The 16388-nt window shown below is 42.0% G+C and overlaps 1 protein-coding gene across 7 annotated transcripts in view; it reads left to right on the top strand.

Annotated features, from left to right (window-relative positions):
- FUT8 (fucosyltransferase 8) overlaps positions 1-16388 on the top strand; it is a 456741-nt gene that overhangs the window by 121688 nt on the left and 318665 nt on the right. Inside the window, exon 1 of one of the 7 annotated variants that reach the window (XM_054449581.2) lies at positions 704-841. The exons of 5 other annotated variants lie outside the window; for them this stretch is intronic. The gene's annotated coding sequence lies outside the window, so the exon portion shown is untranslated. Of the gene's footprint in view, positions 1-703; positions 842-16388 lie in introns of those variants that run through there. One more of the 7 variants, XM_063651683.1, reaches the window with a different exon arrangement.

Here is a 16388-nt window from a genome sequence, read left to right on the forward strand (position 1 = left end):
GCATTTACAAATTGTTATTGAATTATTTTATTGAATGATGACACCGAAACTGAGCTAGAACATAATTCTGGCTCTGCTAGTACATCTTCTGTGTGATCTTGGACAAGTCACTCTACTTTCCTTTCAATTTTCTTTTCTCACAGGGAGATAACAATCATAAAAACGACTGTAAAGTACAGCACTTCATAGAGTGCTTCTTGTTTAAGGAGCTGACAATAAATACGAGTCACAAGGTCTAGGAAAGCCTCCCTCAGAACCTGAGCTGCTTGAGGACAAGCGATTTTCTTGTTTTGAATCAGCAGTACCTTATTTGTGTATCTGCAATAGAGTTCCTGGTACATAAGAAGGTCTCAATGAATATGTGAATTTATGAATATTAGGCAGATTGCAATCTTGACAGGCCACTGCCTCTTAAATCTCTTTTCTGTGATCTTTTAATATTTAACATCTAAAAGGACGCCGCTACTTGCTTTGGGATAAGTATCCCCGGTATGTACTTTAAAATACCGAAGCCTAGAGAAATGATTCCTGTCTTAAGGGCACCATTTCACTCTCCCACCGTAAAGCGCCCCAGGCTTGGGATCTCGGTCCCAAGGCTACAGGGAAGAGTTTGGAACGGGAAGCTCATCTTCCGGTCCTCTGATTGGCCGGCTCTCACTCCACTCACGCGGCGCGCGGCTCTGATTGGCCCCGGCGGCACCCCTCGGCCCGCGACTACTTTGTGTGCTGGGGCGCGCTGCTCAGGTCCTCCCGCTCAGCTGGCGGTCTGGGCTGCTCTGAGGCAGCCCTTCGGCCCACTGCTCTGCATCGCGGGCGCCGGGAATTTTCCGAGTCCGAGCGGGTAGGACGCATCCTAGGGCAAAGCCTCTCCCCTCTCCCCGTGCTGTTCTCTTTCCCGTACTAAATAAACTTCCGCCTCAGAGGGGCTGTAGCAGCCGCGGGTCGGGAGAGGCCGGGCATCGAACTCAGGCCCTCGTGGGGGGGGGGTCTTTCTCTTCGAGTGAATGTGGAAACAGCTCTCAGAAGATAAAGTAGGGCTTCGCTGAGTCTCCTGGGGGAGCGATGCCATTGTAGGATCGCGCTGGAAGCAGCGGCCAAATGCGGGCTGCAGGGGCTGAGCAGCAGCAGCGCCCACCCCTAATAGTAGCAAGGAGCCAGCTTCAAAACCTCTAGTGCGGGTGCCCCCTAGGGCCGCCGACTGAGCTGGCACGGGCTGGTCCGTTCCCGGCGCTGTAGGGAGCACAGCATTCTCTGGAGGCGGCTCTCCTCCCGGGATCCAGCATCCGCTCGCGCCCTGCTCAGCCTCCGGCCTTCAGGCGGTAGAGGGCGGCCTACGCCTGTGTGCGAGCCGGCGCCGGCGTGCGTAGCCGCTGCCCTGCTGGAACTGTGCCGTCCCGCTGTGGCCCGCGACTCTGCTAGGCGGTGGATGCTGCTGCTACGCTCTCCACGGGCGCAGCGAGGAAGGGGGCGGGGAGAAGCCCTGGCACATGCCAGGGTCGCCGTAGGTGGCAGCGGCCGGCGCATGCGCGCCCTCTCCCAGAAGCCAGGAACGCCAAGGGGCGCGCGTCCCCATTCGCGCGCGCACGCCGGCGCTGGCCGAGGCTTCCCCGCCTGCGCTGGTTGTCAGAGCCGCTCCGGCGCGTGCGCGCGTTATCTCCGGCCGACCCGAGGAGCCGGTTCCCTCCGCTCCAGTCCCCCTCCTCATCCCGCCCCCGCCTCCTGGCCCCAGCCGACCCGTCCCTTCCTCTCCCCGCGGAATGGGGCCGGCACTGCTCGGGGTCGCGCGCCCTGGACCCGGCTCGCTCTCGGTCCCGCGCTGTCAGCGACTGCCCGGCTCGCGCCGCCTCGCGCTCTGCCTCAGTCAGTGGCGCCGAAGGCTCCGTTAAGCGGCGGCGGCGGTTCCTGTTTCCGTTTCTTCCTCTCCGTTCGGTCGGGAGTAGCATCCTCCACCCAGCCACCCTTCCCACTGCCCCAGCGTGGGGCAGCTGCGGCTGAGGGCTGTGGCTTTGGCAGCTGCGACGGGGAGCGGCGAAGACCGCCTCTGCTCCCGCCTGGGGTAAGGGGGCGTTTTGGGAGCCGGGCCCCGCGCGCCTCGGGGTCTTGGGCTGGGCTGCGCGCGGGATCTGAGGAGGCTCCGCGACTGTCCCTGCTCGTTTCCCCGGGCGACCCCCGGGCCTGTTGCTGCAACTGCTGCCGGTTAACCAGCGGCTCTCGGAAAAGTGGGGAGGGAGCCCCCGGGACGCTCTGGCGGATGCCTTGGCGCAGCCCCGGGGGCGCGGGCAGAGGGTGAGGGGCATCCGCCTCTCCAGTCGGGACGCGGAGCTGCGCCGCTGCTGCCCTCGGCGTCGCGCATCCTTGCCTAGGGCAGGGGCCAAAGCCTAGGGAAGGAGAAGGGTTGGGGGCGGGGGTGGGAGGTGTCCGTCGTCTCCCCTCCACACCTACCTTCCCTTCGTCGGCAGCTCGGTCCCTGGAGTCGCGGTTTGTGGGGAGGAAGATTCCCGTGCGTTATGGGCTCTCTGAGTGCTGCTCGGGCTAGAAAGCAGGGAGTGGACTCGCACAAAGATCCGCGAGGGACTGATGCAGGGCAGTTAAAGGCTTGAGTGCAGCTGTACTCCCTTTTGATGTGCAAATGACGAGCTGGCGGCTTTTGAGTATCTAAACTTATTTGGGAACGTTAAATGAGTCTATATTTATCAGTTCTAGGAGGTTTGTCCTGCAGGATTGAGTGGGTTGTCGGGTGCAGCACCTGTTCTTTCTTCACAGTGGGGATTGCAATCTTCAGAGACGCAGTGTATTTCTTAAGTTAAGTGGCAGTGTCATGCTTAGGGTTTGTCCCTGATGAGGTTTTATTTTAGCATTTTGCCGTATGATAGAGATTGAGGCCTTGGTTAAAGGCACGGAGAGGTGGTGTTTTTTTCCTTCCTATGTTTTAATTATTTACAGTTTATTTAAACCCACTCAGGAAGGTGGACCCAGAAAAGCCAAATTCTCCAGTAGATAACCCCAAATTTCAAGGTTTTGCGAAACAAATTCAACACAAGTTTTGTATCAGTTTAGAGTTAAACGCATCTCAAGTAACTGACTTAACCGGCTTGCCTCTATGAAAACTGTGGGCAGATTTCATTATAATTTTTTTTTTCTTGTTATTCCGGCGGTTAGGTGCATGTTTATTTTCTTGATTGAATTTAAATTCCATGTTTTATGACTAATTCTTTAAATAGGTGCATCATATAGAAAGTATTTTAGGAGAGAAATTATTATTTAAGCACTACAGTATATCAGATATATAAGAAATAATGGAGTTGTAGTCTCTGCTCTTTAAAATAACTGTAAAAACATCTTAAAACCCTATGCCAAATAATAAGGCCCTGTACCTTGCTGTCCTTGTGAAATCTGCTATGTGTATAGAAAATCTTAATTACTTGATTTATAAATACTACAGTAGTGTTGAGAAGGTGGGAATTCAAGCATTTGTCATTGTGATTTTACAGGTTTAGTGTGTAAAAAATGCAGGGAGTTGGAGATGAATAGGCTATAAGGCACTTACAAAGGTAGTTCCAAGACATGGATTTTCTTTTTGCTGCCTTATAAATTGAGAATTCTCTTTGAATTCAAGAGCTGAACAGCTGGAATGAAACTTGCATAGATTGCAGAAACAGATGCAAAAATGTATCTTTGGTCAAGTTGTGAGTTAACTTGAAGAGTGTCTTGTGTAATAGGATAGTGATTCAAAATAATTTCCATAAAGTACGGCCTTATATAGGTTATATTTTGAGGATATTTTTGAATTTAAAAAGTCACCTGAAGTTGTTTTCCTACAAATCAGTTCTGTTTAAGATGCATAGAATCGAAAAAAAACAAAAAACAGTAATTCTGATTACATCCTGCATGGTTTTGTTGCAAATTCTTACCGGTTATTTTTACGCAATTGGAGTGTCCTTAAAAGTGGTGAATCTTAAAATTTGCTAGTGGATTGGAAAAACTTGTTACTTATTATTATTTTTTAAAATGCTGTTATATTAGTACGTTGGTCTGGAGGGGGAGCTAGTGCCAAAGCAAAGTATAGCTTAATAGCTGTTTGAACTTTTAAAACACCTAAAACCAGATTTTTATGACCAAGAGAAACATAAATTTTTAATTAAAAGAGTACGAAATCGATGTGGGCATATATATGTACATAGTTATTTGTGGAGTGAATATATTGTGTATTACAAATTAGTTTAAAAAATCTTTTCATGAGCTGCAATAATGGAAAGCTAAATGCTTAAAGATTTATTGGATTTCTCATTTAAAAATCTCTAAAATGTGTCCCCGAACTTAGAGTATGTTATAGTATTTTCTTAACCTTCTTGTCCTGTTCATCAGAAGAGAAGGCATGTATTCTTGACCCATTGTGCATGTTGTGTGTTCTTAAATTTTGTTTTTATAATAGCTACAATACTAAAATTTCAAAAACGAAGCTTCAAGTAGAATCTTATATGGGCGAAGGTATTAATTGTGTGGTAAGCTAGGTATTTATCAAAAGTAGATATAATTCCTTTTTTTTTTTTAAAGTAGAGATAATTCCAATAGAAAAATGGACCCTTTAGACATCTGGAGAACAGTATCCCCAGGTCACTTAACCCTTATCTCCTGCAATATAATGCAGTGTGCCTTTGAATAAGAAGCAGTTGTTTTGTGGCCTGTGGCATTTCATTTAGGTTTCTAAACTGTAATAAATTAGTATGTTAGTTTACTTCTGACCATTCACATATTCTTTAAATCCAGCCCTAGAAACTGATAATTATATGTATATTAAAATCATTGGAATATTGGTTTTTTTTGCAGATAGTGTTTGGGCTGTTTATTATCCATAACTCTTCATTATGTCAATAGAATCTCAATGCTGATAAAGTAAATAGATTCTTCCATTTCATTAATGGTTATTTTTGATTTATGATAAACTGCGTTTAATAAATCTCTTGATTTAGTTAAATGGTGGATACATCATTTCATATTATAGCACATTGATAAATGTAAAAGAAAGTTTTATAATCATAAGAGTAAATATTTAAAAAAACTTGAATAAGTTACTTTACTAAACATAAAATTAAGATTTTTAAACAACTCTGAAACTAAAAGTATTACTATTATGGTACCTTTCTTTTTTTTTTCCAAAAGAGATGGTATCTTGCTATTTTGTCCAGGTTGGCCTTGAACTCCTGGGCTCAAGCGATCCTCCTACCTCAGCCTCTTGAGTAGCTGGAACTATAGGCATGTGCTACCATAGCCAGCTTTATTATAGTACTTTTGTAGCCTGCATCAATGCTGCTTCTGTTGATCCTTTTCAAAGGAGATATCAACTTCTGGTCTTCAACAGTAGTGTAGCATCCTCTTATTGATTCTCTGGCTTATATTTCACTACCATATAGTATAGAGTTTCTTTCTTGGAGTTTGAATTGTTTTTACATTGTAGCTTGTTATAGTGAAACAATTAAACATTTTTAAAAGTAAAAGATATTTACAACTGATTTTTAAAGAACCTGTAAAAAAAATCCCCAACAGAAGAATATTATATGGGGATGTGTAGATTTAACATTTTATTTTCTTTAATTTTTTTTTTTTTGAGATTGGGGTTGGGGGTTGTCTCTCTATGTTGCCCAGGTTGGAGTGCAGTAGTGGCGTGATCACGGCTCACTGCAGCCTTGACCTCCCTGGTTCAAGCCATTCTCCCGCCTTAGCCTCTGGAGTATCTGGGATTACGGGTGCATGCCACCATGCCTGGCTAATTATTTTTTAATATTTGTAGAGATGAGACCTCGGTATGTTGCCCAGGTTTGTCTTGAACTCCTGGGGTCAAGTGGTCCTCACACCTTGGCCTCCTAAAATGCTGGGATTACAGGCGTGAGTCACTGTACCTGGCTCCTTTATTTTATTAGAAAGATTTTTGTTTGTTTGTTTGTTTCTAAGTTTAAAAGAGACAGGGTCTTGCCATGTTGCCCAGGCTGGTCTTGAACTCCTGGCCTCAAGTGATCATCCCACCTTGGCCTCCCACAGGCGTGAGCTACCATGCTTGGTCGTAAGATTTTTAAAAAATTGATTAGTTTCAAATCTCAGCTTCTCTTTCTTTCAACATTCTAATCTCCTGCCATTTTTTCCTTTCCCCAGCTACCCCCCATCATCCAACAGTCTTCCATTTGGAATAATGGGAAATCAAACCAATAAAGTTAACCTTACCACCCACCAGACAAAGGTTTTTCTTAATCTCTACAGTATTCTGAACGTAAAACCCATATAAACTTTATATGATACTACACATTTTCTTTTTAATGGAGGAAGAGCAAATAGGACCTATGGAATTATGTCGTATTTGTCAATATAAGGGTTACTTTTGAACTCTTACTGAAAGCAAAGTTATAGGGCTAATTTCATTTAAATTTTCTTACCCATCTACTTTGAAAAAATACCTCTTTGTGGTAGTCTTTTTTTTTGATCAGAAAATGACAATGTGAAGGAGAAATACGTTTTGAATTTATAAATCTTCTTTTAATTAACAAATTATACCAATATAAGGGTAGTGCTAATGTGGTTCAAATTGCCTTTGCTATTCTGCCTTTTCTTCCGTAGTGATTCTATAGTATAACTTCTTCATCGAAGCACTGGAATAAAAGAAAAACTTTTAAAGATCACTACTGAAATGCTCACTCTATTTGTTGTATTTTATAACTTGGGTTTTTAAAATTTATTTTTCCATAAACTGAATAAATATGAAAACGAACTTGAAAGATCTTGTCACAGCCTTGATGACTGGTCAGTATAAATAAAGTTCACATTATAAAGTAATAAAACATTGATATTAATCTTAGATGAAAATGAAAAATTAAGCTAATGTTTATTTTAGAACCTGAGTAATGAGTTTATATCATGTAGCAATGAGGCACATGAAGAAGGTTAGAATTAGTTTTTCTAATGAATAAACTTCATGATATAAACTTGAAAGTGCATAAATGCTATAACTTTCTGATTGTAAACTTGAACAAAAGTAAAATGAAAATGGGAGAGTCCTCTTAATTACCTTAAACGTATAACTAAAATGAACCTGTGTATCTGTCTAAGTCTTATTTGATCAAGACTTTCAATGGACAATGAATGAGTTTTAAATTTTTATCAATGTTGTGACTGATTTTTCCATAATATCCCTTAAATGAGATATCAAATTCTAATAATATCTAGAACCAGATTAAATTTGGTTAGAGTATAAACAATATTTACAAACCATCAAAACTATAATAAAAGCATTGCCGTGTTATTTAATGACTTAAGTCAACATTCCATAAGCTAATCTAAGCATTTTTATAATTGTTGAATACAATTGATAGTAATATCTTAATTAGTGGTAAAGTGGACAGATATAATTTATAGATTCTGTATTGTCTGGGACCTTGGGGCAGTCAGTGAAGAGAGGGAGATAGACAGAGGAGCATACTGGTTGATGAGCTTGCCTTATTTGGAGATGAAGGGGATTTATTCAGTTTTTCTCTTTCCCTCTACTTTCTTCTCCTTGTTTGTCATCCTCTTCTAGCAATGGTAAGAAATGCGGGAATTGACTATCTTTACAGTATACTTTTTTCCTTAGAGTTCATAGAACATTTCCAGGTAAAACATTAGTTTTTATGTTATAATAGGTTTATTAAAATGATTTCATTTCCTTTTGAGGTGGTAGGCAAGAGACTAGAAGAACTTCATTTGTATAGCATTTAATATTATTTATTAAAAATGATTTTATAGGCCAGGTGCAGTGGCTCATGCGTGTAATCCCAGCACTTTGGGAGGCTGAGGCAGGTGGATCACCTGAGGTCAGGAGTTGGAGACCAACCTGACAAACATGGAGAAACCCCATCTTTACTAAAAATACAAAATTAGTTGGGTGTGGTGGCGCATGCCTGTAATCGTAGCTACTTGGGAGGCTGAGGTAGGAGAATCACTTGAACCCGGGAGGCGGAGGTTGCGGTGAGCTGAGATCTTGCCATTGCACTCCAACCTGGACAACAAGAGTGAAACTCCGTCTCAAAAAACAAAACAAAACAAAAAAACAAAAACGAAAATTCTAACCTTCATGTGCCTCATTACTATAATGTAAAAAAAACAACTATGTTCATTGAAGAGAACTAACATATTAAACTAAAAATGAAGCACAGTGTTCTCCACTCATGGGAGTACTGTTAGGAGGTTTAAGACAGCTACTGTGAGAAGTTCACAAGGCGAAAGTGTCTTTGATAATTAGGGCCTAATCAATTGGGATTTGACTTAATTTCTCCAACACATGGAATTGTACTGGCACCTGAAGGAGAAAAATATATAATAGAAGTTGTATTAGTTTTTATGTCTTGAGCTCTCTGAATAACTACTTAATTCATTCAGTTGCCAAATGTCAAAAGATTGTAATTTTGAGAAAGTTGATTCTTTACAATTAGAACTAAGCCAGGGTAAACAATTTGCTTTCTTTTTATAAGTTTTAGGTTTTTCTTTCTCTCTTAGGAAGTTTAGTGAAACTCTAGGGGTTAGGCGGGTTGTAACTGAAATTCTTGAGGCCAAAAGGTCCTGTCTTATGCTTGGTAAACTGACCCCCTCAACAGCGTGAAAAATTTAGATTTACTGATAATCCTGATTGCTTCCTGACATAATTACAGACATCCAGCCCTCTATCAACTAAAATTCCGTTTATTTTTAAGGTTCAAATATTAGAAGTATCTGCTTGATACTTCTCATAGGTTGTCAAGTGTGCATAGGATGAGAGATATGTTACTTTTAATTTGTAAGTAAACAAATACACAATATTATGTTCCCAATGCTGAGTAAGCTGAAAAGATGTATACCTACTGAGGATGCACCAAATAATGAGCTAAAGAAACCTGGTAATGTGCAATTAGGAATAGTTCCTCTTAATAATAATAAAAAAAGATTAGTGTTTAGGTTTTAATGGCATAAAGATGTAATGAAAATAAAATTACCAAAGAAGTCTATTTTGGAGAAATTTTTGTCAGACTAGATAACAAAGAAAAGAACACATCCTTTTTTTATTTTTATTTTTTATTTTATTTTAGAGATGAGGTCTTGCTCTGTTGCCCAGGCTGGTGTCGAACTTCTAGGCTCAAGTGGTCCTCCTGCCTTGGCCTCCCAAAATGCTGGGATTACAGGTGTGAGCCACCAAGCTTGGCCAGAACACACCCTCTATATGACTGTCTACAGAGGCTTACTTAGAGTAGTACAGGAGTACCTGAAAGGAAATAATGATAAATAACTAAAATGTTTTAATAGGGATTGTGTTCATTTCTACATGTATATTTATATAGTACCTGTCATTTGCTGTTTCTGCTTGTAAATGCATGGTTGGAAAATAAGGTACCCAACTTTTGGAAATTATTCAGGGAAGTGCATCTAAAGTTTAGAGAAAAGTTGGTTTCCTCATATTTTAGTGACACTTTTCAGCATGTATAGTTCACCCCTGAACAGCACAGGGTTTGGGGCACAGACCCCCATCAAGATGAAAATCCACATGTAACTTTTATCTCCTCAAAAACTTAATTACTAATAAACTACTGTTGACTTCCAGCCTTACCGATGACATAGTCAACTAACACATTGTACCTTATGTGTATTATATACTGTGTTCTTAAAGTAAGCTAAAGAAAAGAAAATGTTATTAAGAAAATCATAGGCCGGGTGCGGTGGCTCACGCCTGTAATCCCAACACTTTGGGAGGCCAAGGTGGGTGCATCTCGAGGTCAAGAGATCGAGACCATCCTGGCCAACATGGTGAAACCCCATTTCTACTAAAAATACAAAAATTAGCTGGGTGTGGTTGTACGTGCCTGTAGTCTCAGCTACTAGGGAGGCTGAGGCAGGAGAATTGCTTGAACCTAGAAGGTGGAGGTTGCAGTGAGCCAAGGTTGCGCCACTGCCCTCCAGCCTGGTGACAGAGCGGGACTCCATCTCAGAAAAAAAAAAAAAAAAAAAAAAAGAAAATCATAAGGAAGAGAGAATGTATTTACTCTTCGTTAAGTGGAAGTGGATCATCACAAAGGTCTTTATCCTCATTGTCTCCACATCGAGTAGGCTGAGAGGAGAAGGAAGTGGAGGAATTGGTCTTGTTGGTCTTAGCATGGTAGAGGTGGAAGGGGGAAGGGGAGGCGTGAGAGGCAGGCACATATGGTATAACTTTATGGCAATACGTCATACTTTTGTCTTTTTTGCTTTTTCATTTCTCTGAAAACATTTCCATATGGTACCAATCCTTCTTCCACCGTTTGCTTTAGTTTCAGTGCCCATATCAGAGAAGGGCCCATGTCATGAAGGAGTCAAAAGCAGCCTTGAACAATCAGTCTTCTGCCAGATTGTCTGATGTCATTTTGTTTTCTGGCATTCCTTCTACATTACCTGGTACTGGATTGGAAGCACTTATCGAATCATCTTTTTAAATTCCTCTTGTGTAATGTCTATTTCTTGAATTTCTCCAAGATTTGTATCTTGAAACCCTTTAACCCACACTTTTTTTTTTTTTTTTTTTGCCATATCCACAGTCTTTTTCGTGATTTCCTTGATTGGCCCTGTGGCAAATCCTGTGAAGTCATGCACAACATCTGGACACAGTCTTCTCCAGCAGGAATTTATTGTTTCAGGCTTGATGGCTTTCATGGCTTTTTCCATAACAACGACGGCTTCTTCAGTGGTGTAATCCTTCCAGACTTTCATGATGGTCTCTTTATTGGCATTCTCTTTCATAGAGTTGACAGTACTTTCTGTAGTGTACTGTGTCCAGTGATCCTCATGACCCCCTGATTTAGAAGCTGAATTAGAGACATTTTGTCTGGGGGCAAGTAGACTACTTCAGCACCTTTGGTGTTGAACTCATGGGGTTCCGGGTGGCCACGGGTATTGTCCAGTAATGAAAGAACTTACAGGCAAAATACTTCCTGACTTCAGGGACAAAGCATAAATGGAACCAATCCAGAAAAAGGGTTCTCATTGCCCAGGCTTTTTTGTTCTATGACCAAAAGACTGGGAGCTGGTGTTTACCTTTTCCCTTCAAGCCTTGGGAGTTTGTAGCATTATAGATAAGGGCAGTTCTGATCATAAACCACACTGCATTTTCACCAAACAGTAGAGTTAGCCCATCCCTTCCTGCCTTTAATCCTGGTGCTTTTTCTCTTCCTTACTAATTAATGTTTTTTATAGCATTGTTTTCCAGAATAGGGCACTTTTGTCTATATTAAAAACTTGTTTAGGCAGATATTCTTTCTCCATATTTCTTTTTTTTTTAAGAGATGGTGTCTTGCTCTGTCGCCCAGGCTGACATGCAAATGGCATGATCATAGCTCACCGCAGTCTCAAACTCCTGGACTTAGGCAGTCCTCCTGCCTCAGCCTCCCGAATAGCTGGGATGCAGGTGTGCACCACTATGCCTGGCTAATTTTTAAATATTTTTTATTTTTTTGTAGAGACAGGGTCTCACTATGTTGCCCAGTCTGGTCTTAAACTCCTGGCCTCAGGTGATCCTCCCACCTGGGCCTTCCAAAGTGCTGGGATTACAGGTGTGAGCCATTATGCCTTCCCCCAGCTAATTAAAAAAATGTTTTTTGTAGAGGCAGGGTCTCGCTGTATTGCCCAGGCCCAGGCTGATCTTGAACTCCTGGCCTCAAACGATCCTCCTGCCTCATCTTCCCAAAGTGCTGGGATTACAGGAATGAGCCACTGCACCTGGCCTTCTCAGTGATTTTCTTTTTCTTTTTCTTTTTTTTTTTTTTTTTTTTGAGACTGAGTCTCGCTTTGTCTCCCAGGCTGAAGTGCAGTGGCGCGATCTCGGCTCACTGCAGCCTCTGCCTCCTGAGTTCAAGTGATTCTTCTGCCTCAGCTTCCTGAGTAGCTGGGACTACAGGTGCACACCACCACGCCTGGCTAATTTTTGTATTTTTTTGTAGAGATGGGGTTTCACCATATTGGCCAGGCTGGTCTCGAACTCCTGACCTTGTGATCTGCCCACCTCGGCCTCCCAAAGTGAATGATTTTCTTTCTTTTTTTTTTTTTTGAGATGGAGTTTGGCTCTGTCGGCCAGGCTGGAGTGCAGTGGCGCAATCTCGGCTCACTGCCAGCTCCGGCTCCCGGGTTCACGCCATTCTCCTGCCTCAGCCCCCTGAGTAGCTGGGGCTACAGGCACCCGCCACTACGCCGGGCTAATTTTTTGTATTTTTAGTAGAGACTGGGATTTCACCGTGTTAGTCAGGGTGGTCTTGATCCCCTGACCTTGTGATCCGCCGACCTTGTGATCCGCCCACCTCGGACTCCCAAAGTGCTGGGATTACAGGCGTGAGCCACCGCGCACAGCCTAAGTGAATGATTTTCTTAATGTCATCTGGAAAGTCGTCTGCTGCCTCTTGGTTGGCAGAAGCTGCTTCTCCTGTTATCGTGACGTTTTTAAAGCCAAAACTCTTTCTAAAATTATCAAGCCATCCTTGGCTGGCATTATATTCTTCAGCTTTAGATCATTCGCCTTCCATTTGTTTTAAGTTGTTGTATAATGACTTTGCTTTTTTTTGAAACTTATTAAAGTTTATAGGGATGCCTTTCTTTATAGCAATCCTGTACCCCTATAAAAGCTACGTTTTCAATACGAGATAAAAAACTATTTCACAAAACATGCACGATTTTTGCATCTGCTGGTGTGTCTTCAGCAATGGCTTCATGAATTCTTTTTTTACAATGGCCCTTATGCTGGATTCATTTATCTTGAAGTGGCGGGCAACTGCAGCTGCAGACCTCAATCTACAGTACATATCAAGCAATTCAACTTTTTCTTGTAATGCCATGATTTTTCTCTGCTTCTTGGGAGCACTTCCGGCATCACTAGTGGCACTTAGGTGTCATTTGAGGTTTATAGTATCGTACTAAGCATAATAAAACCGCGAGAGATCACTTTTTACTGAAATATACAATTTATTGGAAAGATGAACTGCTTGCTTGGAGATGATTAATGTCACATGGTACTTTAAGCAGATATTCACACTTGAGCTCACCTCATTAACAACAGGAGGTGGCTACAAAATTATTTCAATAGTACAGGGTGTAGTACAGCTAAATTTATGTAGTTACGATTTAATACTGCATCTTTAGTTTTTTGAGACAGGGTTTCTCTCAGTTTCAAATGCCACCATGTGTGGCTAAGTGTGTGGTATAAGTTGTGACAATTTTTAACTTTTTGTAATAGATTTGTATATATTTTGTAGTAATGATAAAATAGACTAGTATCTACATATATTTTAAGCACTCATGACATAGCTCTATTTTTCTTTTTTTTCTTTCTTTTTTTTTGGATGAAGTCTCATTCTGTCACCCAGGCTGGAATGCAGTGACACGATCTCGGCTCACTGCAACCTCCACCTCTGGTGTTCAGGTGATTCTCCTACCTCAGCCTGCCGTCTTTTTCTTTTTTTGACCCAGGGTCTCACTCTGTCACTCAGGCTGGAATGTCATGATTCAATCATAGCTCACTGCAACCTCTGCCTTCTGACTCAAGCGATTCTCCCATTTCAGCCTTCCAAGTAGCTGGGACTGCAGGTGCATGCCACCATGCCTGGCTCATTTTTGTGTTTTTTGTAGAGACAGGGTTTTGCCGTGTTGCCCTTGCCCAGGGTGGTTTTGAAGTCCAGTGCTCGCGATCCTCCTGCCTCGACCTCCCAAAGTGCTGGGATTACAGGTGTGAGCCACTGCATATGGCCTACTTTTTTGATATTTCTAGGTTATATGGTTCGTCTGTGAATTTTTTCAAGTTGTCACAAACCTCCCCCAAATTTATCAATATATTTATTGAAAAACATTAGCATATGAGTGGACCCTCAAAATTCAAACCTGTGTTGTTCAAGTTTTAAGCCCTGAGAGCTCTAAGAGTTTAAAGCTAAAAACAATTAGAAAAAAACTGGAGTTTCTTTTTTTTTTTCGAGACGGAGTTTCACTCTTGTTGCCCAGGCTGGAGTGCAATGGCACGAACTCGGCTCACCACAACCTCCGCCTCCTGGGTTCAAGCGATTCTCCTGCCTCAGCCTCCCAAGTAGCTGGGATTACAGGCATGCACCACCACACCCAGCCAATTTTTTTGTATTTTTAGTGGAGACGGGGTTTCTCCATGTTGGTCAGGCTAGTCTAGAACTCACGACCTTAGGTGATCCGCCCGCCTCGGCCTCCCAAAGTGCTGGGATTACAGGTATGAGCCACCATGCCTGGCCTTTTTTTTTTTTTTTAACATGAAATGTTCTTCTTTTTCCCCCTGGTTTTATTGAGGTATAATTGGCAAATAAAAATTATATATATTTAAGGTGTACAACTTGATGTTTTGGTATATGTGTAGATTGTGAAATCTTTACCACAATCATGCTAATTAACACATCCATCACCTCACATAGTTATTTTTGTGTGTGTGTGTGGTGAGAACATTTAAAATCTCCTTTCTGGCTGGGGGCGGTGGCTCACGCCTGTAATCCCAACACTTTGGGAGGTTGAGGCAGGCGGATCATGAGGTCAGGAGTTAGAGACCAGCCTGGCCAACATAGTGAAACCCCATCTCTATTAAGAATACAAAAAATTAGCTAGGTGTGGTGGTGGGCCCCTGTAATCCTAGGTATTTGGGAGGCTGAGGCAGGAGAATCGCTTGAACCTGAAAGACGGAGGTTGCAGTGAGCCGAGATCACGCCACTGCACTCCAGCCCGGGTGACAGTGCAAGACCCTGTCTCAAAAAAAAAAAAAATCTACTTTCTTAGCAGATTTAGTGTGTACAATAAATATTATTAACTGTGGTCACCATGCTGTACATTAGATCTCTAGAACTTACTCATCCTGAATAACCCTTTGGCCAACATCTCCCCATTTCCTCCTCACCCCAGCCCTTGGCAACCACCATTCTGTTCTCTGCTTCTATAAGTTCACCTTTTTTAGATTCCATATATAAGTAAGATCATGTAGTATGTGTATTTGTCTTTTTCTGCCAGTCCTATTTTACTTAGCCTAATGTCCTTCAGGTTCATCCATGTTATTTGCAGTGTAAAGGGGCGCAAACTTTACCTCCACCTTTTTAAAGTTTTTTTTTTTTTTTTTGCTTGGCCTCACAATTAAATTACCATAAGATAGATTATCAGGAGAAAAGCACACAAATTTATTCAATACAAGTTTTATGTGGCACAGGAGCCCTCATGAGGAAACAAAGACCCAAAGATACAGTTAGAATTGAATACTTACATACTGAATTGGACAAAGGATAGTAACTTGTGAAAAATAAACTGGATTATATGGGGAGGCTTAAAGGATAGAAGTTATTTTAACAAAGTCTGTATGGAATTCTCTTCGTCTCCATATCCCATCCTTGATGATAAAAATGTTGCTTTCCTTTTAGTTTAAGGAGGACATCTTTCACATGGGAATTTCATCTGCTTTTAAGAAATAGAAGAAAGGAAAGAGTGCTCTTCTTAACCTGCTGTTTTTCAAGTGCCTTTGACTCAAAATAGTCAATATGTCAGAATGGCATATTTAAACTCCAACAGGATTGTCTTACTTTTTAAAAGCTGAATATGAATCCTGTGTGTGTATGCATACACACACACATGCACACATAACACATTTTCTTTCTTTTTTTTTTGAGGCGGAGTCTCTCTCTGTCGCCCAGGCTGGAGTGCAGTGGTGCGATCTTGGCTCACTGCAAGCTTTGCCTCCCGGGTTCAGGTCATTCTCTTGCCTCAGCCTCCCTAGTAGTTGGGACTATAGGTGCCCGCTACCATGCCTGGCTAATTTTGTTTTTGTATTTTTAGTAGAGACGGGGTTTCACCGTGTTAGCCAGGATGGTCTCAATCTCCTGACCTCGTGATCCGCCCGCCTTGGCCTCCTGAAGTGCTGGGATTACAGGCGTGAACCACTGCTCCTGGCATTTTCTTTACCCATTTATCCACTGGTGGACACTTACGTTGACTCCATATCTTAGCTATATGAATAATGCTTTCATGAACATTGGAATGCAGATACCTCCTTGACATACTGATTTCGTTTCCTTTGGATGTATACCCAGAAGTAGAATTGGTGGAGCATATGGTAGTTCTATTTTTAAAATTTTGAGGAACCTCCACACTGTTCTCTTATAATGGCTGTCCCAATTTACATTCCCACCAACAGTGTACAAGATTCCCTTTTCTCCACATCCTCATCAATACTTATCTTTTGTCTTTATGTGAATAGCCATTCTAACAGGCATGAGGTGATACAGAATTGTGGTTTTGATTTGCATTTTTGTGATGGTTAATCAGTATTTTTTCATATACCAGTTGGCCATTTATATGTCTTCTTTTGAGAAATGTCTATTTAGGTCTGTAGCCCA

The sequence above is a fragment of the Pongo pygmaeus genome, chromosome 15 (genome assembly GCF_028885625.2).
Source record: "Pongo pygmaeus isolate AG05252 chromosome 15, NHGRI_mPonPyg2-v2.0_pri, whole genome shotgun sequence".
In the NCBI taxonomy this organism is placed as follows: Eukaryota; Metazoa; Chordata; class Mammalia; order Primates; family Hominidae; genus Pongo; species Pongo pygmaeus.